Source organism: Pseudophryne corroboree, chromosome 1 (genome assembly GCF_028390025.1).
Source record: "Pseudophryne corroboree isolate aPseCor3 chromosome 1, aPseCor3.hap2, whole genome shotgun sequence".
NCBI lineage: Eukaryota > Metazoa > Chordata > Amphibia > Anura > Myobatrachidae > Pseudophryne > Pseudophryne corroboree.
The window spans coordinates 370,826,320-370,848,777 of NC_086444.1; the positions used below are offsets into that span (position 1 = coordinate 370,826,320).

The 22,458-nt window shown below is 45.5% G+C and overlaps 2 protein-coding genes across 3 annotated transcripts in view; one reads left to right on the plus strand and one right to left on the minus strand.

The window, feature by feature from the left end:
• Positions 1-21,437, minus strand: part of GNAZ (G protein subunit alpha z) — a 233,906-nt gene extending 212,469 nt beyond the window's left edge. The window contains exon 1 of the mRNA XM_063913050.1: positions 21,117-21,437. The gene's annotated coding sequence lies outside the window, so the exon portion shown is untranslated. The remainder of the gene's footprint in view (positions 1-21,116) is intronic.
• The window catches only part of RSPH14 (radial spoke head 14 homolog), a 577,555-nt gene that overhangs the window by 383,533 nt on the left and 171,564 nt on the right, over positions 1-22,458 (plus strand). The window lies entirely within an intron of this gene.

A 22,458-nucleotide genomic window follows, 5' to 3' on the forward strand; every position in this document is an offset into this window, starting at 1 on the left:
CTGTTTGTGGTCCCGAAACCGGACGGTTCGGTCAGACCCATTTTGAATTTAAAATCCCTGAACCTTTACTTAAAACGGTTCAAATTCAAAATGGAATCGCTCAGAGCGGTCATCGCCAGCCTGGAAGGGGGGGATTTTATGGTATCTCTGGACATAAAGGATGCATACCTGCATGTTCCCATATATCCTCCTCATCAGGCGTACCTGAGATTTCCGGTACAGGATTGTCATTACCAATTTCAGACGTTGCCGTTTGGGCTTTCCACGGCCCCGAGAATTTTCACCAAGGTAATGGCGGAAATGATGGTGCTCCTGCGCAAGCAGGGTGTCACAATTATCCCGTACTTGGACGATCTTCTCATAAAAGCGAGATCACGGGAGAAGTTGCTGAACAGCGTATCACTTTCACTGAAGGTGTTACAGCGACACGGCTGGATTCTCAATATTCCAAAGTCGCAGCTGAATCCTACGACTCGTCTGCCCTTCTTGGGCATGATTCTGGACACAGACCAGAAAAGGGTTTTTCTTCCGATAGAAAAAGCGCAGAAACTCATGACTCTAGTCAAGAACCTGTTGAAGCCAAAACAAGTGTCAGTACATCATTGCACTCAAGTCCTGGGAAAAATGGTGGCGACGTACGAAGCCATTCCCTTCGGCAGGTTCCATGCAAGGACTTTCCAATGGGACCTATTGGACAAATGGTCTGGGTCACATCTGCAAATGCATCAGCGGATCACCCTGTCCCCCAGGGCCAGGGTATCTCTCCTGTGGTGGCTGCAGAGTGCTCACCTTCTAGAGGGCCGCAGGTTCGGCATTCAGGATTGGATCCTGGTGACCACGGACGCGAGCCTCCGAGGTTGGGGAGCAGTCACACAGGGAAGAAATTTCCAAGGCCTTTGGTCAAGTCAAGAGACTTGTCTTCACATCAACATCCTGGAACTAAGGGCCATATACAACGCCCTACGTCAAGCGGAGACCTTACTTCGCGACCGACCAGTTCTGATCCAGTCAGACAACGTCACCGCAGTAGCTCATGTAAACCGCCAGGGCGGCACAAGGAGCAGAGTGGCGATGGCGGAAGCCACCAGAATTCTTCGCTGGGCGGAGAATCATGTAAGCGCACTGTCAGCAGTGTTCATTCCGGGAGTGGACAACTGGGAAGCAGACTTCCTCAGCAGACACGACCTGCATCCGGGAGAGTGGGGACTTCATCAGGAAGTCTTCGCACAGATTGCAAGTCGGTGGGGACTGCCCCAAATAGACATGATGGCGTCCCGTCTCAACAAAAAGCTACAAAGGTATTGCGCCAGGTCAAGAGATCATCAGGCGGTAGCTGTGGACGCCCTAGTGACACCGTGGGTGTTCCAGTCGGTCTATGTATTTCCTCCTCTTCCTCTCATACCCAAGGTGTTGAGAATAATAAGAAAAAGAGGAGTGAGAACAATACTCATTGTTCCGGATTGGCTACGAAGGACCTGGTATCCGGATCTGCAGGAAATGCTCACAGAAGATCCGTGGCCTCTTCCTCTAAGAAAGGACCTGTTGCAACAGGGTCCCTGTCTGTTCCAAGACTTACCACGGCTGCGTTTGACGGCATGGCGGTTGAACGCCGGATCCTAGCGGAAAAAGGTATTCCGGATGAGGTCATTCCTACGCTAATAAAGGCTAGGAAGGACGTGACATCTAAACATTATCACCGAATATGGCGAAAATATGTTTCTTGGTGTGAGGCCAGGAATGCTCCTACGGAAGAATTCCATCTAGGCCGTTTTCTTCACTTGCTACAAACTGGAGTGAATTTGGGCCTAAAATTAGGCTCCATTAAAGTTCAGATTTCGGCCTTATCCATTTTCTTTCAAAAGGAATTGGCCTCTCTACCTGAAGTACAGACTTTTGTGAAGGGAGTACTGCCTATTCAGCCTCCTTTTGTACCTCCGGTGACGCCTTGGGACCTTAACGTGGTGTTAAGTTTCCTTAAGTCACATTGGTTTGAACCACTTAGAACAGTGGAGTTGAAATATCTCACTTGGAAGGTGGTCATGTTGTTAGCCTTGGCTTCGGCTAGGCGAGTTTCGGAATTAGCGGCTTTATCACATAAAAGCCCCTATCTGGTTTTCCATATGGATAGAGCGGAATTGCGGACCCGTCCTCAATTCCTTCCTAAGGTGGTCTCATCCTTTCATATGAACCAACCTATTGTCGTGCCTGTGGCTACACGTGACTTGGAGGATTCCGAGTCCCTTGATGTGGTCAGGGCTTTGAAAATTTACGTGGCCAGAACGGCTAGGATCAGAAAAACAGAAGCACTGTTTGTCCTGTATGCAGCCAACAAGGTCGGCGGCCCTGCTTCAAAGCAGACTATTGCTCGCTGGATCTGTAACACGATTCAGCAGGCGCATTCTACGGCAGGATTGCCGTTACCAAAATCGGTTAAGGCCCATTCCACTAGGAAGGTGGGCTCGTCTTGGGTGGCTGCCCGAGGAGTCTCAGCACTACAGCTGTGCCGAGCTGCTACTTGGTCGGGGTCAAACACCTTTGCAAAGTACTATAAGTTTGATACCCTGGCTGAGGAGGACCTTGTGTTTGCTCAATCAGTGCTGCAGAGTCATCCGCACTCTCCCGCCCGTTTGGGAGCTTTGGTATAATCCCCATGGTCCTTACGGAGTCCCAGCATCCTCTAGGACGTTAGAGAAAATAAGATTTTAAACCTACTGGTAAATCTTTTTCTCGTAGTCCGTAGAGGATGCTGGGCGGCCGTCCTAAGTGCGGACTACTTCTGCAAGACTTGTATATAGTTTTGCTTACATAATGGTTATGTTATAGTTTTCATCGGTCTTGGACTGATGCTATGTTGTTTTCATACTGTTAACTGGTTAGTATATCACAAGTTATACGGTGTGATTGGTGTGGCTGGTATGAATCTTGTCCTTGGATTAACAAAAATCCTTTCCTCGTACTGTCCGTCTCCTCTGGGCACAGTTTCTCTAACTGAGGTCTGGAGGAGGGGCATAGAGGGAGGAGCCAGTGCACACCCAGATCCAAAGTCTTTCTTAAAGTGCCCATGTCTCCTGCGGAGCCCGTCTATCCCCATGGTCCTTACGGAGTCCCAGCATCCTCTACGGACTACGAGAAAAAGATTTACCGGTAGGTTTAAAATCTTATTTTTTCCCTAACCTTGGAGGAGAAACCTTTTGGGAGTCTGTGAAAAACATACAATCTATTGCTACTAGATATCACTATAGAAAGAATTAAAAGATACATTTTCATTTGCATGCATATTTGTGAAGGAAAGAACAAAGATTTATGCTATCACGCTTCCTGAAATTTTATATATTGTTTTTGATATCCATGTTTTAATGTGATTTTTATTAAATGTGATATTACAAAATACGGGACTTCTTAACATTCATTCATTTTGAGGACTATTAGCCATATTAAAGAATTTTTCAGATATAATATAAGCCTATGAGAAATAGGTATCCACAAGCGCAGTAATTACGTATCTGTTTTTAATGTTTGACTAATAGGGGTTCTAACCAAACCTTAAATTACGTGCAGCTACGGTGGATCATAGTACTCATAAGAGTGTGATTATTTAGATATTTTATATACATTTGTATAGAAACTCATAACAGCGCCAAGAGTGGTAGTGTTGGTTGCTACCATTGTTGAAGTATCTAACATGGGAGTGAATCTAAAGTTATGTATGATTCGAAGTCGTGCATATGGAGAAGGGAAGCCTGGGCCTAGCATGAGCCTGGTGCAAGTACCAATGATGGCGGTTGCGGCAGCTGCCATAGGGTGGCACGGCTTTCCCCCTGTAGATGTGTGGACCCTAGCATTAGCTGAACGGAATATTGAAGTGTCATCAGGTAGTACATCTGGGTTCTGAGGCAGCCCACTACTACAGCCATTTTTAGTCAAGCTCAGAATCGGAATCAGCCCCAATGGATGACCTAAATTAGTTATCTAATCAGGAATATTGTGAACCTTTTATTTCATATTACTTCATATAACAGTCTTATTTTACTAATGAAAAATTTCCTGGACCTTATGGATGTTCTTCCCTGCACAAGTGGACCCTTGTCAGTTTCACTTTAATGCCTTATTTTATCTTGAACTGATGTTATGATCTTGTTTGCTTTATACATTTATTCTTAGAATTGTTAGCAATTTCGTGGTTGAGTCACTTCAGGTTTTATAAATAAGTATATAAAAAAAAAGAAGATGAAAGCTGCTAAATTATATAACTAGGCTCCTTGCATACAAATTCACATAAACACCATTGGAAAACAAATAAAAACAGAGAATACATAAAATTAATTCCAAACAATATGGCACCCTCTTGCAATTTATACTATGTAAGTACTAGAATACATACGCGGAGAAATACAAGACTGAGGGCCTAATTCTGAGTTGATCGCAGCAGCAATTTTGTTAGCAGTTGGGCAAAACCATGGGGGTCATTCCGAGTTGTTCGCTCGTTATTTTTTTTTCGCAACGAAGCGATTAGCCGCTAATGCGCATGCGCAATGTCCGCAGTGCGACTGCGCCAAGTATATTTGCTATGCAGTTAGGTATTTTACTCACGGCATTACGAGGTTTTTTTCTTCGTTCTGGTGATCGGAGTGTGATTGACAGGAAGTGGGTGTTTCTGGGCGGAAACTGGCCGTTTTATGGGAGTGTGTGAAAAAACGCTAAAGTTTCTGGGAAAAACGCGGGAGTGGCTGGAGAAACGGAGGAGTGTCTGGGCGAACGCTGGGTGTGTTTCTGACGTCAAACCAGGAACGACAAGCACTGAACTGATCGCACTGGCAGAGTAAGTTTCGAGCTACTCGGAAACTGCACAGAGAAGTCTTTTCGCAATATTGCGAATCTTTCGTTCGCAATTTTGATAAGCTAAGATTCACTCCCAGTAGGCGGCGGCTTAGCGTGTGCAAAGCTGCTAAAAGCCATCCATGTGCACTGCAGGAGGGGCAGATATAACATGTGCAGAGATAGTTAGATTTGGGTGGGGTGTGTTCAAACTGAAATCTAAATTGCAGTGTAAAAATAAAGCAGCCAGTATTTATCCTGCACAGAAATAAAATAATCCACCCAAATCTAACTCTCTCTGCACATGTTATATCTGCCCCCCCTGCAGTGCACATGGTTTTGCCCAATTGCTAACAAACTTGCTGCTGCGATCAACTCAGAATCACCCCCTGAGTTGTCCTAGAAAAGGAAATTAACTTACACAAGATCACTCCACTTGCCCACTTCGGTGATCAGCTTGGGGGCTTGATAACACAATACACACCACACCTCTAGGGCTGGGGCCACACATAGCGGTTCAGCCTGCACATGGGCTCCTATCTACCTGCCCACACATTGTACGGCTGCGTTGCATCCACCAGACCCAACGGCAGCATGCTGTGGTTGTGCCGGATGACAGGACGACCGGATTTCAATGTATGTGTTCACACAATGCAGCTGTGCGCACCTGAAAACCGATCATGACACTGGACGGATGCCGTTCTGCTGCATCTAGCTAAAAGGCTGTGTGTGAGGCCACATAGCGTTTTCGCCAGACAGAGGGTCCTGCAAAACGGTTCCGGTGAAAACGCTATGTGCGGCCCAAGTCTTATCTGGACATCTGTTCTGAGATCTCCCAGAGGATACATTTAAAAAGTAGGCATGTAAGGTTTGATGTATAAAGCCTATTTCTTTAACTATTCATCACTGGGCTTCCTGCTTACTACCATTTCTCTCCTGATATCATGATAAATAATGTGTAAGCACAAGAGAAGGTCTACAGGTGTTGTCACACAAGTGGAGAGGTCTCTGCATACCAGATCAGTGCACTAATTTTACTGTCCAAACTAGCTGAATTAAGGGTAAATCTCATGGAATCTCAAGAGAGCATGCAATTCTCCCATAAAGGCGGGTACCTTCAGAGCAGGCCCTAGGCATAGGCAAACTAGGCAAAGCCTAGGCCCTAAGGCATTTTGAATGCCCGACAGGGGGCAGTTAAACTTCTCTGACATGTAACTTCCGGATCTCTGTGTAAGTACTCACAGGAACCGACTTCAGAGGGACGCATCGCTAGGAATACCACAGCTGCACAGCACTCCAGCCTAACAACGCAAGGGAATGCTTACAGCTGCGGTGGAGGGAACCTCACACTCCACAGAGGTACTTTTTATTACGCCCTCTCATCCGGACATGGTCCTTCTGTGCAGTACTCTGTATCAGTAAAGGGACTGGCATATACTTCTGACAATAGTAGCGCACGTTACTTTCTATCCCTTCCGTCTGAACCAACAGCACTCACGCTCTCTCATTAACCTGTTCACTGCCCTGCACACGGATTGAAAGTAGAAGTTTGGTGCGGAGAGGTTCAGATCCCCCTTTTTTCTCCTCTCTGTGTTATATGATGCAATATGAGAATACATGCTACTATTGCTGGCTCAGTACAGGATACAATGAGACTGTTTATGTAGATACACCTTTAGCTTGCCAGATGTTGCGTGCTAAACATTTTAATATCATGCACTGAATGAGGCATTTTCCAATGGTCACTATTACACATGCATTATGGACTGACATGATATAATCTAAGGCTTGTTATAGTGACTTTTTGTTGTGGCTGTAACGTGTTATGGTCACATCAGGTCATACTTACATTGCTTCTATGATAGATTGACGCTAAGACGCAAGGGGCAAATTTGCCTTATTAAAGAAAAATAACAGCTATATATGTAGATCTGTGATGCAAGCTGATCCACTTTTAACTTGTAAAGTGAACCTTTACTATCTATACTGCGAATGTAAAATTTGTTGGAACATTATTAGGTTGGGGTGTAATAATGTGTGGCATTTGTGTAAGGGGCTTTACTATGTGGTATTATGTGTATAAGGGGAGCTATTACGGTGTGGTGTAATGTGCATAAGGTGCACTACTGTGTGGTGTAATGTGTATAAAGGGCATTACTGTGTGGTGTAATCTGAATAAGGAGCAGTATGGTGTTACCTGTGACGTAACGTAAATAAAGGACACTTTTGTGCGATATAATGTGAATAAAGTTGCACCACTGTGAGGCATAATTTGAATTAGAGGTACTATTGTGTGGCCATGCCCCTTCCCAGCAAGAACACGCACCTTTTTTGAACAGGGCTCCTTCGGCATGCACTTTAACTAGTTAAAATATTGGGGGACCGGCACCAATACTCTTGCTGACAAGGGAAACCAAAATAAGGATTGCTATACGTGAAGGGTGATGGGTGTTGCTGGCTGCTGATGTGATCTGTGCTGCCCGGTGATGGGTGATGTGCTGGGAGAGGGGTGCTGGGTCAGATGCGGAACAGTAGTGCTAGGGGGCACCAGCCAAAATCTTGCCTACGGCATCAAATTGGTTAGGGCTGGCACTGTGTACATTAGCGGGTTAGAGCTCTACTTGTGTCATCATATACATTGCCCTGCCCACTTAATGACATGAATAACATAATCAAGTTACATCACCCTCTTCTCATGCTTCCCCTCTGTATCTCATGAATGACACATCTGAAGAGTAGGAATGTATGACTGAAATGGTCCGGTCGTTCTATTCCTGCTCACTGCAAAACTGGGAAGATTCCATATAAACTTTGGGCATAAAGGTGGCCACGTGATAAAATAACAGACACCTGTCCATTATCACAAAGTTTGAGCTGAATAACCCTGGTGTGTAATAATAGTCAGTTTGACTATTATCATACATGTTGGCAAATGCAGTCAGAAAAAGATCACACTAACAGACCTAATATGCTCCAAAGAGATATGGAGGAGTTAGCATTTCCACAGTTTCCTCAATATTTCCTTCACCAAGGCATTCCCCAGGGGATATGTCGGTAGGAGGAGTAGTTGCAGAGCTACAGGGCACGTGCATTATAACAAGATTATTCATTAATATGTTGCCTCCGTTCCTCTGTTCACCTAAAACAAATCTTCACTGACACAGCTTTGTCAAGCCTTTGTGAGTACAGGGGTTAGTAGCATGGTGGTTTGGACACTAACAAATAAATATATACAGTATAGGAATGGGGTTGATAAAAAGGCATGGCTCTTTGTATTGAGCAGCTGCTGCAAAATAAGATTTGGTAACTTGGAGAAAATTTCTACTTACAGATGTGTCACATAAATCTTGCCTTAATATGCCACGTAGTGGTAGATGCCTGGCATGAGTGAGCTGACAGGTACCGTGCAACTTCGTCAGCATCGGGATTTTTTTTTGCTAAAAATGCGTCTTATTCACATCGCTATGTGAATAAGATGCACAAGCAGACCCTAGTAATTAAAATGATATGCAGCGTGCATGTATTCTGTGTGCGAGCCTGTATCTGCATATGAATGCTACGTTACAGTGTTTTCTAGGAAAACACTGTAGCCTAGCATTTCGTATGCAGATAAAGCAGTGGTCACACACAGAATACAGCATGCCACATATCATTTTAATCAGCAAAAGCTGAATTTTGCATCCTGTTCATATCATTTTGCGAATAAGACTTATTTTTATGGAAAAAGTTGCGCAAAAAGACGCTCTGCGCTACCAAATCACACCACGGCATGGCATGACTAGAAGGCCTGTTTAACTGTGCAGGGAGGCTAGATGTAAGTGGACACATCTGTACATAAATAACAAATCTCACAAATTTACACGAATCTGGAGCATATGGTAATACTATAACAAGCCAGGTTCGCAAAAGCTCCAGCTGATGGACTTTCAGACCTACTTTACTGAACAAACAAATTAAAAGGACATCTTTGCGCATAATCAATTTTAGCTTGCTATTTTTTTTATTTAGAAGTGACTAGCAGTTCACTAACAAGCAACAGGAACCTGACCCCTGTCCCAGACCATCCCCATTTCCACTTTCTTATCCCACCAATTTTTTCCCTTCACAGGTACATCATGTATAGCAGGCACATTTATACACAATTCTATTTCCTCACCAGACAGACCTAACGATAATTTATAATATCCTCTCCTACATCATTACTCCAGCTATCTCAGCTGTGTTCCTTACCTGGTAAATAATTGTAATCTTTGGGGAATATCCAATTAAAACGCTGCGTCTAATTCAATTAGTGGTGTTTGCCCCGCATGTTAAGCCCCAGAGGGTGTACTTCTCCGTGCAGCCTCAAGCATTGAAAGGAAAAGTCTGGGTTAAAATGCACCTGCCTAGATTTATTGCGCAAGGAAACCCATACATTCCACATTTTACATGGAATTTATGGGTTACCGTGCATTACCCCAGGGTTTACCGTGCAGGGAAAATGCTAAATAATTGAATAGCTCCAGTCAGAAATGCCATCACAAATTGTGGGGCCCGGGACTGACAAAATTAGGTAGGGCCCTCACCTCTCCATCTCCCCAGTCCAGTCCAACCAACTGCCTAGTCTAGTCCCGGACAGTAGATTCCCCCCATGATGGCAGCCTGGTATACATAAACTGTATGTAGGGTGAGAGTGTCAGGGAGAGAAACTAAGGGAGGGAGAGAAAGAGAGAGACAGAAATGTAAGACAGGGTAAGAGAGAGAGAGACTAAGGGTGTGAGAGAGGTAAAAAGAGAGTGAAGATGTGAGAGAGAGAGAGACTTAGGGTGTGAGAGAGAAACTGATGGTGAGAGAGAGAGAGAGAGAGAGAGAGAGAGAGAGACTGAGGGTGTGTGAGGGAGAGAGAAACTAAGGGTGAGAAAAAGACAGATTGAGGATGTGAGAGAGGGAGAGAGACTGAGGGAGTAAAAGAGAGGGAGAGGGAGTGACAGTGTGTGTGTGTGTGTGTGTGTGTGTGTGTGTGTGTGTGTGTGTGTGTGTGTGTGTGTGTGTGTGTGTGTGAGAGCGACAGAGAGAGATACTGAAGATCAGAGAGAGACTGACAGAGTGAGTGAGAGAGAGAGAAGGAGAGAGACTGAGGTGTGAGAGAGGGAGAGATACTGAGGGAGAGACAAATTAATGGAAGACAGGGTCAGAGAAAGGGTGTGAGGGAAAGAGACTGAGGGTGTGAGAGAAGGAAAGAGAGAATGAGAGTGTGAGAGAAACTGACGGTGAGAGAAAGATACTGAGGGTGTGTGAGGAAGAGAGAAACACTGAGGGTGAGAGGAAGAGAGATTGAGGATATGAGAGAGGGAGAGAGACTGAGGGTGTGAGAGAGAGAGAGTGACAGACTGTGTGTGTGTGTGTGTGTGTGTGTGTGTGTGTGTGTGTGTGTGTGTGTGTGTGTGTGTGTGTGTGTGTGTGTGTGTGTGTAAGAGGGAAACTGATGGTGTGAGAGAGAGAAACTAAGGATGAGATAGAAACACTGAGGGTGAGAGAGAAAGAGAGACTGAGGATGAGAGGGGGAGAGAGAGAAACTGAGGGTGTGTGAGAGAAACTGAGGAAGTGAGAAGGAGAATCTCAGGATGCGAGAGAGAGGGAGAGACTGAGGGTGTGTGTTTATGTAAGAGAGAGAGGGGAGGGGGGGGAATTGAGGGTGTGAAAGAAGGAGAGAGACCGAGGGTGAGAGAGAGACAGAGAGAGATCGTGGATGTGAGAGAGGGAGAGAGACAGACTGAGGGTGGGTGGGTGTGCGTGTGGGTGTGTTTGTGTGTGTGTGAGAGAGAGGGAGATGAGAGAAACAGACGGTGTGAGAGAGAGAAACTGAGGATGAGAGAGACTGAGGAAGTGAGTGAGAAGGAGAGAGAGAGACACTGAAGGTGTGAGAGAGAGACTGAGGATGAGAGAGATACTGAGGGTGAGCTTGAGACTGAGGATGTGTGAGAGAGGGAGACTCTGAGGGTGAGAGAGAAAGAGGAAACACTACCTGATGGGGACGAGCACTACACGGCATTAGATCCTGCCCCCTACCCAATACACCCCCGAATTGCTGCATTATGTCCACGAGTGGGTAGTACCACTCACTCTAGAGACGGAGACAAAGCTGCCTCAATCTCTACAAATGAAACTGTGTTGGAGCCCCTGGGATACCATCCTGTCCCAAGAATATGCTGCTGCTGTGAGCCAGGTGCAGGCCACTTGTTCTGTCAGGGCCCGGGACTGTAGTCCCAGCAGTCCCCACGTGATGCAGAGTTTTTCTCTGCACGATATACCCCTATATACGTTTAAGCCGTAGCTGCACTGTTTTTGCACAAGGAGACTGCTCAATAGCATTAAGAAGTTGCCGGATGGGGGCAGTCTAACATGGATAGACAGAGAGATAACTTTTAAAGACTCTTACAGATTTTGCCCACTTGCTGGCTGACACAGATAAAGGGCGCGATTCAGACCTGATCGCTGCTGTGCGTTTTCGCACAGTGGGCGATTATCGAACTACTGTGCATGCGTATGCACCGCAATGTGCATGCACGTCGCCAAACAGCAAAAGGATGGTGTGAAAATTTTGATTGCACAGGCGTTCGCAAGGTGATTGACAAGAAGAGGACGTTTGTAGGCAGTCCCAGCGTTTTCAAGGCGGGTGTGTGACGACAGCTCCGGACCCGATCAGCCTTATTCCATCGTACTAGAGGAGTAACTATTGAGACTGCACTCACTGCACAGAATGGGAAAAACATTCGATGGTGAGTGTGATGTAAATGGTTTTGCAGCTGTCCGCTGACTGAGGGGAATTTTTGCACAGTGCACACATGTATTCGCACACTTGCACGGGGCAAATTTTCACTCCCCCAGTGTAATTTGCAGCACAACGATCAGGTCTGAATCTGGCCCATAATTGTGTCCAGCAATACAGTACGTGTCTGCAATGTTCCTGCTGTCCAAACAGTTCCCTGTCTCTCAATGTACTGTAAGTGCCATGCAACTCTGATTTTGCTCATTAGACCCCGGAGCAGGATAGTGCTGCCAGCAGGCATGTAAAAATCCTTGAGAGAACACTGCTGCTGATTCATTGTGTGAAAGACCTGAGATGAATTATTACAGATTGTAGATGATTTCACTGGCAAATTTGGCGACAGGGCCGTAACTAGGTGTGTGCCAGTGGTGCTTTACATACAGCGCAACAGCACTATGGGCGCACCATCTGGCAGCACCACCCGCACGGCCGCTGCCCGCACTCTCTCTCACTGCCTCCCGCTGATCACCTCCTGCCTCCCGCCACTGCAGCCGCAGGGAGGGGGGTTTCTGATCTTTTTTAATGTAAAGAAGCCGGAGACGTGGGCTGCTATTTAAGCCACCCTCCGGAACTTAGCTCCACCTCCTTCAAAGACCCGCGAAACGCGGGTTGTGCACTTGTGCTCTGTGCACTTGTGTTGTTGTGCTGCGGTAACCTCCGACTGCCTCAGTCCTTCCGCTGGCTGCTGCATCCTATAACTACAGCCCATTGCCTGGTCCTCTTCCTGGAGGCACTTGTAAGTGATAATATTCCAGAAATACTTATATCTGCCGTAATGTGTAAAAAAGGGACTCTGCTGCTGTATTGTGTAAAAAGGGGACTCTGCTGCTGTATTGTGTAAAAAGGGGACTCTGCTGCTGTATTGTGTAAAAAGGGGACTCTGCTGCTGTATTGTGTAAAAAAGGGGACTCTGCTGCCATAATGTGTAAAAAGGGGACTCTGCTACCATAATGTGTAAAAAGGGGACTCTGCTGCCATAATGTGTAAAAAGGGAACTCTGCTGCCATAATGTGTAAAAAGGGGACTCTGCTGCCTAAGGGGTATATTCAATTAGGGTCAGATCCATTCCGACATGCATTTGTCGGAATGGATCCGACAACCCCTATTCAATCCCATCTCAATTCGACTTTAAAAAAAGTCAAATTGCGATGAGACCTGTGAGCGGAGGAGAGGGGGGAGACCAGCGGGACAGCCGCGGGCAGACAGAGGAGAGCAGCGCTACAACAGCGCTGCAGAAGGATGTCTCACAGCCGCCAGACCTCACGGCAGTGTCCACCTGGCTCCAGCAAGCGTGACCTCACTAGCTGGAGCCGGGTGGACGCTGCCATGAGCGGCGCGGCTGTGACACATCCTCCTGCAGCGCTGTGCTGTAGCGCTGTTGTCCGCTGTCTGCCCGCGGATCTCCCCCATCTGCCCGTGGCTCTCCCCCCTCTCCTCCTCTAAGGTCCCTCATCTCAGTCCAACATTTTTTTATGTCGGACAGAGATGGTCGGAAACGGGGCCAAATCCTGTCGAATTTAGCCCCGTTTCCCTCAAAAGTACCTGAATCGGCATCTATACCGCCGATTCACGTACTATTCGACAAGTCGAATTCTCTGACTTGACGAATAAAAATAGCGGGGACTGAATAGGTCGAATCACGATTCGACCTTAAAAAGTCGAAAACTGCCGTCTTTTCGACTGACGGCAGCTTTCGACCCTAATTGAATATACCCCATAATGTGTAAAAAAGGGGACTCTGCTGCCATAATGTGTAAAAAGGGGACTCTGCTGCCACAATGTGTAAAAAGGGGACGCTGCTGCCGTAATGTGTAAAATGGAGCTCTACCTGGCGTAATGTGTGACGGGCTCTACCAGGTGTAATGTGTGTAAGTAGCGCTACTCTGTGGCGTAATTTGAATAATGGAGACTACTGTGCAGCATAATATGAATTGGTATTATTTTCTGGCCACGCCCCTTCCCCATGAAGCCACACCCCTACATTTTTGTCACGTGCTTACGGCACACACTCGCCCTATTTTAAATATGGGGGCGCCGATGCTGTTTCTTGCACACAGCGCTAAAATGTCTAGTTATGGCACTGTTTGGCAATGCTAGGTTTTATGATGGCACATAGGCATTGCTCTCATTGAAGATTATTTTATATAAAATTGGAATTATGACTCCACCCCACATATGAGTTTTAGTTCAAGTTTTGTATTTCATGTTTTTTTGTTTACGCTATTTAGTAAAACACATAATCATTTAGTATTTGTCATTTAAAGTTGGACGAAAGGCCCGTTATTTCAGCATAGAATATGCTATTTTATACTATGTATGTACATGAAGAATGCACACCTCTGCACAGCACAGAAATACGCCTCATTACGCGTCAAGAGGCAGAACTGGGAAGGGATGGAGTATTTCAACATAGTGCAAGACCTGAGGATGCGTGTTCATGTACCTGCTGAGTATTTACACCAGATACACCGGGCAGGAGGCATATCTGTTGCAGATGTTCAACTCCTACCACAATACCTGTGCTGACAACGTGATCATCAAGCACACCTCTACCTAGTTTTAAAATAAAACAAAAGTTTCAAGAAATAATTTAAAAATAATTATACTGCCCTTAAACCATGACATGCTGGGTTGGTAACACTATAACAGGGAAATATGCAGTGTGGTATCCCCATTTAATACTATAAACTAGGTCTAGCCTATTCAGCAATGAATTGTAGGCTCCCTATAAAATAAAAATACAGCCCTATGCCAGAGCACCAGAGCTACACTGGGGCTATAAATTGTTTAGTCAGTCACGGCTAATGGTGGTCAGCTATGACTAATAGTGGGGATGGTTTTCCGGATATCAGGCTATATTATTTAGCCTCACATATTAGTCAATCAGTGGCATTGTTTGTGGTCACACACCAAATTGGATAGACCTAGAGACCTCAGCCTGCAAGATTACTATTCTCCTCTTATTTGGAATTCCCCCAAAACTACGGCATATGGTGTGGTCTACCCACCCAGTAACTTTACCTGCCACATATGAGAGTTCTGCACCACGCACTTTAAATTGACTCTGGGGGTCATTCCGAGTTGATCGCTAGCTAAATTTGTTCGCAGCGCAGCGATCAGGCTAAAAAACGGCAGCTCTGCACATGCGGCGCACGGGCACAACGAACTATGTAGTTTTGCACAGGGTCTAGCGATGCATTTCAGTCCCACTGCTTGCCGCAGAGTGATTGACATGAAGTGGGCATTTCTGGGTGGCAACTGACCGTTTTCAGGGAGTGGTCACTAAAACGCAGGCGTGGCTGGGCGAACGCTGGGCGAACGCTGGGCGGGTGTGCGACGTCAAATCCGGAACTGAATAGGCTGAAGTGATCGCAAGCGCTGAGTAGGTTTTGAGCTACTCTGAAACTACACAAATGCTGTTGGCATGCGCTCTGCGATACAACCGTTCGCACTTCTGCTAAGCTAAAATACACTCCAAGTGGGCGGCGGCATAGCGTTTGCACGGCTGCTAAAAACTGCTAGCGAGCGATCAACTCGGAATGACCCCCTCTCTTCTTTACTCCCTCACTTGCCTACATTTTAAAAAGTATTTTGGGGAGATTGTGAAAGTGTACTGCTACGCCTAACCATTGTTGCATTGTTTCTTAGTAAAATCTGTGTGTAGACAAAAGACACCGATACTTACCAGGGCTTGTTCATGTATTGTGTTCTACTCACGAGGTTCCCTATAAGTGGCCACAAGAAACCTTATTTGAAAATGTATGTATCCGTAAGGGTATCCGATCTATAGATCTACACTAAAAAGGTCTACAGTCAATAGGTTGACTACTAATGGTAGACATGCATTAGGTTGACAAGGTCAAAAGGTTGACATGTAAAAGGTAGACAATTAAAAAAGGTCAACAGGGTCAAAAGGTTGACATGACAATGGTCGACACAAGTGATTTTATATATTTTTTCTTTTTTTCCCCATACTTTACCAACCATGTGGACTACGATTGGGAATAGTAACCTTGCCCACAGCATTGCGAGCAAAGAAAGCCATGTGAGGGGACGTGATACACTAATGGGGCTTGTTTGTGGCAGAAAAGTGACAAAACATCCAAAATCACTCAAAAAAATGGTGTCTACTTTTTTTGTGTCAATACCAGAGTCTAGTGTGTCGTGAAGAGGAGGGTCCCACCCGGCGTCTTCACACGGGCGCCCTGTTAAAACGTCTCTGTAGCCAGACATATCATGCGGCCAATTAGTAAGCTTACCAAAATCGATCAGTTCGTTGTCCATATTTCTACCCCACATTAGTCAGGTCCTATCAATACAGAGCAGCTTCGCTATGATTTTTCAGAGAACGCTCCTAACTAAAGACTGGCATGGACATGGAGTTGCTGGCATGGACTCACAAAAGCATGAAAAGTTACATTTCAGCTTTGTGGCAGAAAAGTCATGTCAGGGCCCCTAAACAGTCCAGGGCTCTTACACTTGTCCCCCCTTCCTCCCTCCCTCTCCTATGATGGCCGTCATGGCACATTCTTTTTGCTATGGAAGTCATTGTGTCCAGCAACTGCACTCGGAGTGAACCAGAAATCAGTTGTTTCACAAAGTGCATTAGGCCACTGTGTAAACAAGACATTATCTGAAATGCGACAGGTTCTCTGTAACACATGGACAAATACAATGAATGACTGACAAAAGGTACTGTATAGACTGCTCCCAGGATTTCACTTCTCTTGTATAGTTTCAGGTGTATACAGTGTATATAGTGGGTCTGGGACTGAGGGTAAACAGCACAAAGGTCGACACACCTTAGGTCGACACCAATTGGTCGACACACCTTAGGTCGTCATGGACAAAAGGTCGACATGGACAAAAGGTCGACAGGAACAAGGTCAACATGGAAAAAGGTCGACATGAGTTTTTTATGTTTTTTTGGTGTCGTTTTCTTCGTAGAGTGACCGGGAACCCCAATTAGTGCACCGCGTCCCCTCGCATGGCTCGCTTCGCTCGCCATGCTTCGGGCATGGTGCCTTCGCTCCGCTACCGCTTCGCTCGGCACACTTTACCGTTCCAATCGTAGTCCACGTGGATCGTTAAGTATGAAAAGGTTCAAAAAAAAGAAAAAATCGTGAAAAACCCATGTCGACCCTTTTCCATGTCGACCTTGTTCCTGTCGACATTTTGTCCATGTCGACCTAAGGTGTGTCGACCAATTGGTGTCGACCTAAGGTGTGTCGACCTTTGTGCTGTCGACCTGGAGTCCGGATACCGTATATAGTGACCCTTACCTGGACATATGGCACTGCACAACTAACCAAAACATGGATAGTGCATGTGATCGTAAAAGAACTCTTGTCATATATTTACCCTTAATAAATTATAAAATGAAATAAAGCATAGTTATCAATAAATGATAAGCATAGGTATCAATTCATAAAAAGAAAAGGATATGTGAATAGTTTAAGTCAACATACAACATTGATCAATTCACTATGATCTAGTGACATTTTGGAGACAAAGGGCATGAGCTAGACTCATACGCAAAGGGGCTGCATCACCAATGTTTTGCACTGCGCATGGCCTGAGAACATACACATCTCAGTGGATCTGCAGGCTACTCAAAGTAGTATGGAAGTCAGCTGTGCCTCTTGCACTTAGCACACGTTTTCCGTTCGGTGTCATGGGCGTATGGACGGAATGGCAGATTACTGAGAGGGAAACGGCAATGTCAGATGGTTCTCTTGCGCCCAGGATAGGGCTAATGCAAATGCGTGAGGATAGTGATGTAGATGTGTAGGGAAGGTGCAACCGCATAGATGTGTCTGCATATGGGCTGAAATCTACAGCTGTTTTAAAGCATGTAACATGTGTGACTCTGAACCAGCCCCAAAATGTACAAGGTTTCTTAATCCTAGTGAATTCATGGTATCAGATCCTAATAATTTATGGGGTCTATGTACTAAGCCTTGGAGAGAGATAAAGCACCACCCAACCAGCTCCTGTTATTTATCAAACACAGTCTGTGACATGACAGGAGCTGACTGGCTGGTACTTTATCTCTCTCCCCTTTATGTCTGTCAAAGGCTTAGTACATTGAACCCATAATGGTTGAGTACTAGATCCTAGTGAATTAATAGCAAGTACTAGGTCTTAGTAGAATGAGCATTGGTTCAGCCCACAAAATGGCTAACTACACTGTATGGCTGGTTGTAACCAGTTCTGTGCTGCTCCCTAGCAATACTGGTATAGGAATGTCCATCCCTGACTAGAATACCAGCTTTATGCGTCCTCTTCCTATTCACATGTAATGCACCAAGAAAATAAGCATTTTAGAACAAATGTGCACTTTTGATGTCTGGGCAACTCCCAGGAATATGACCATGCCCACGTCCACTATGATGAAGTCATACCCCTAGGATGCAACAGCCATACCCGTGTCCTGATTCCGAGACTGCTAATATTGGGAGGTATGCAGTCACATTAATATGAAGCTACATTTGGTGTTTTTAAAACACAACATGTTATATCATATTGACAGTGTAACTAGTGATGAGCAACAGGCAGCCCTAGGACTGCATGTGTGTGGCCCTCTGTGCTGTCACTTGTGGCCCCAGTTCTTCCTGCTCTATTGTCAGATTTGTTTGGTATTGTCACATTACACATTTAAAATGCCTGCAAATATGTTATTACAGATATGTGTCTTTTTTCTTGACTAAATATATTATTTTCATTGATTACTGAGATTAATTGTAATGTGTGACCCTTTTGAAGGTTAAATGGCCACCCATTCAGCTATTAAAAATGTATCGGGTTCCCTATCACTGGTGTAACCAGTAGACCTTGATTTGAAGCATTCTAGCCAAAGCATACCGGAAACAGTTATTAATGAACCGAGTAATATGCAGGCTAGCATTCTTTCCCATAGCAGCAGATTTTTTTGGGCACTGCAATTCACATGTTCAATGATAACTACACCTAGGTCTAGTTAACATTAAATCCAGATGTGCACATTATGAGTGATCCAATTGCAAGCAAAGGGTGCGAGTTGCTGTTGCAGCAGCATTGAAACGGGGACAACAACACCCCTTGTGGCCTGCTCTCCCCCCGAATTCGCACAATTTTGTATGCCGCCCTCTGGGGCTGCGAACAAAATTGTGTGAGTCCAAGGTGCCACAAAGTGCGTCTGTTGCCGCACTAACTCACAGGCACGAAAACTTCACCTGCACCTAGATTCCCTCTGAAATGTTCAGATTACTTGAAGTAAATTAAAGTGTACTAATTTGATGACATGATAAAGTTCAAATAATGACAGCTTTATATAACCATGTTGTATGTTTGCAACTGATGGGGTTGGGTTATGTAAGCAGAGGAAACAAATTGCTTTTCTCAGTGATTTGCCCAGAATATGCAGAATTTAGGTAGCTGTGGTGGCTCATGATCAGGAATCTGTAAATAATCCTACCATTTATCCTCCAACAGCATATATGTATTTAGTGGAAAGCCATGGACATGTCTATACATAGGCAAAAGTAATAGTATAATGGCCTGCTGCTTTTCAAAGTAAATTACGTTTCGGATGGAAAATTTCTGAAATCAAATAAATAAATAAAAAGTTATTTAACAATTTCAAACAATTTCTGCTTACTGCAGTTGTTATTTGCTTTTACAAATCTCCCCAAATGAGCCCAGCAAATGATGGCACAGCTGTGTATGCACAGGGTACGGGGTAATGTGACCTAACTATGAGGAAGTACTGTATTCCACTCTAACCATGAAGGTAATAAGAAATAAAATATGGTAATAAAATCTGCCCAGTAAAATGTATTACAACATTCCTGATTGTTACAGACTATGGCCCTCATTCCGAGTTGTTCGCTCGCAAGGCGATTATAGCAGAGTTACACACGCTAAGCCGCCGCCTACTGGGAGTGAATCTAAACATCTTAAATGTGCGACCGATGTATTCGCAATATTGCGATCAAAACCGAGTTAGCAGTTTCTGAGTAACTCCAGACTTACTCTGCCTGTGCGATCAATTCAGTGCTTTTCGGTCCCGGCTGACGTCATAAACACACCCAGCGTTCGCCCAAGCACTCCCACCGTTTCTCCAGACACGCCTGCGTTTTTTCCGGAAACGGTAGCGTTTCCTGCCACACGCCCCTAAAACGCCGTACATCCGCCCAGTAACACCCATTTCCTGTCAATCACAATGCGTTCTCCGGAGCGACGAAAAAGCCGTGAGTAAAATTACTTTCTTCTTAGTAAAGTTACTTGACGCATGCGCAGTGCGAACATTACGCATGCGCACTAAGAGAATTCTCACTGCGATGCGATGAAAAATACTGAGCGAACAACTCGGAATGAGGGCCTATATTAGGCACAGGCACATTACCAATTCTACAATACATACAGTAAAGAGTTTTGATAACACTTCCCTGACCCTGTACATTTGCCTTAATGGTGTTTATAGTTCTATATAATTCAGAGTAACCCCAATGGTATGTAACACAGCGTTTCTGTTGTCATTGTCACACTATCCAGTCGTACTTTATAGTGCAACTCATATTCCCACTATATCCTATACAGTAATCAGCCGCTCTGTGTGCTGCAAACCACTGCTCTTATCAAAACTATTACATTATATTCAACAAGCCACATTGTATGCAGCAGTCCGCCTCTCGGCCACACTGCCTACTGCACGGCACATAGCTGTTACAATCTAGGTTACAATGTAATCAATGCTCAGTCACTCACACCACAGACCTGACGTTTTATGCTGCAAATCACAGCTGTGTCACGGCCCCATACAGCAATCCGGAGCCCTGACACATGCAGTACAGCCAGCTGAGAGGCACATCTAGCCCGGTGCACCCAACAGCGCCCTGATCGGCCCGTATACCGGACTGTCACAAAGGTAGAGGTTACTCAGAACACTGCGAGCAGAAAATAGAATACAACGAATAAACCAGCTTGTGTATAGGGGCTTATTAGGCATGGTGCAAGCAAGTGGCACAGCTTCCACTACTTCCCAGTAAAACACACGAACTCTATGCAAATGGAGTCTTTAGGGGAGAAATAGCAGCAGATGCCGCTACAATGTAGCAAGTCGGGGAAGGTCATCATTGAGAAGTATCAGTAGCCTATGTACAAGGTGTACTGTGTGTATGTATGTATGTATGTATATACATATATATATATATATATATATATATATATATATATATATATGTATGTATGTATGTATGTATGTATGTATATCTCACACACCATATGAAGAGTGAAGGATCAGGCAGAAAGGACATATGCACCAGCAGCACTCTCCCTGTATACAGCATAGACCTCTAACGTCTTGCTCAGAATATCGGTGACAGCCGCACCCTGCACCTTATTTGCCATTCCTATCTCCCCATCAGTGTTATTGCAGCTGGCAGTGGTGTGGGCAGTGATGCTTGTGGGGAGAATGTCAGTGAAGGATGATCGCACGTTTAGACCCTCTTACCTATTGCATCCTCCACCTCTGGGATACATCCAGCATGGCTCACATAGGTACTTGCCGCTGTAGGCGGACGGCCCCACGCAAAGCCCTAGGCTTAGCTCCCTTCTTGTTTTGCTCTTTTCTTTTTAATTAGCCCTTCATGGTGTAGACCCGGGTAGGAGCGTCCTGTCATCCAGCAGGCAAGGGGGGTGCTCAGTGTGTCCTGTGATACAGGAGGGGGAGGCTGTCCTGTGACAGGAGGAGGGAGAAGAAGAAGAAGGGAGGCTGTTCTGTCAGAGGGAAGGGAGGGTAGAGACTGGAAAGCTGCCCTGCTCCATAGAGTGATGGGAGGAGCGAGGGGAGGATCGGAGATTGCTCACTTATACAGAGGGACAAGAGGAGGGGATGGATGGTAGAAGTAGGTGGAGAGGGACGACTGGGCTGTTTCATTACAAAGGGTGGAGCATATTCAGCAGTGTATTAGTCCTGTTTGGGTGAGGCTATCCTGTTTTTTGGTGGGTCCACACACACTTGCCATTTCCAACACCTGTCTGCACTGTATATCACCTGACAGCTTCCCAAGCCTATAGCATGGGGGGAGCGTGGCCTTCCTTCTGTGTTAGCACTTTGCGGCATTGTTATTCCTTACGGACACCTGCCTAGTATTGCAGCACATGTCACACAGCACTCTTCCTTATGGATCGTGCTCATCATCATTATCACTGCTCTGCTGCTCCCATCCTGCAACAGCAGCGCATCGCATTCTCCAGCCCTGGAATTGCAGAGGTGCAGACTGCAGCGCATTGGCTCAGCCGTACAGGCTGGCAGGAGTGTGAGCCGGTGAATGTGACGTGGCTCTATACTGCTCTATAATACTGGGGAAAACAGTTACCATGGCAACCACTACAGTACATCACATGGTAACGACCTCATGTTGCTTGTGAGACAGACACGTATACGGTCATAGCAGCATACACTATACATACACAATACTGCCACTGCTGCCAGCTTCAATCAAAGCAAACTATTGTTTCATACTGTTGTAACCATATGGAGGTTTATGACTTTGTGCCAGATACAGCCTCAAGCAGCAGTGTACATTTTTCAGAATAGCCTCACCTGAGCACAGGAGCTTCTGTGTCCTATTGACTCATACACTTATCCCTTAATGTTGCGACTTGCGAGACTTTGAATAATACAGTGTTGGGTCTGAATTATTAAAGATGAACCATCAGAACTGTGGGCCTGATTTAGAGATGGACGCAGTGCTGATGCACGCAGTGGAGCGTTATTTTGGTACTGTGCATGCATGCATATAGGGGGTCATTCCGAGTTGATCGCTCGCTAGCTAGTTTTAGCAGTCGTG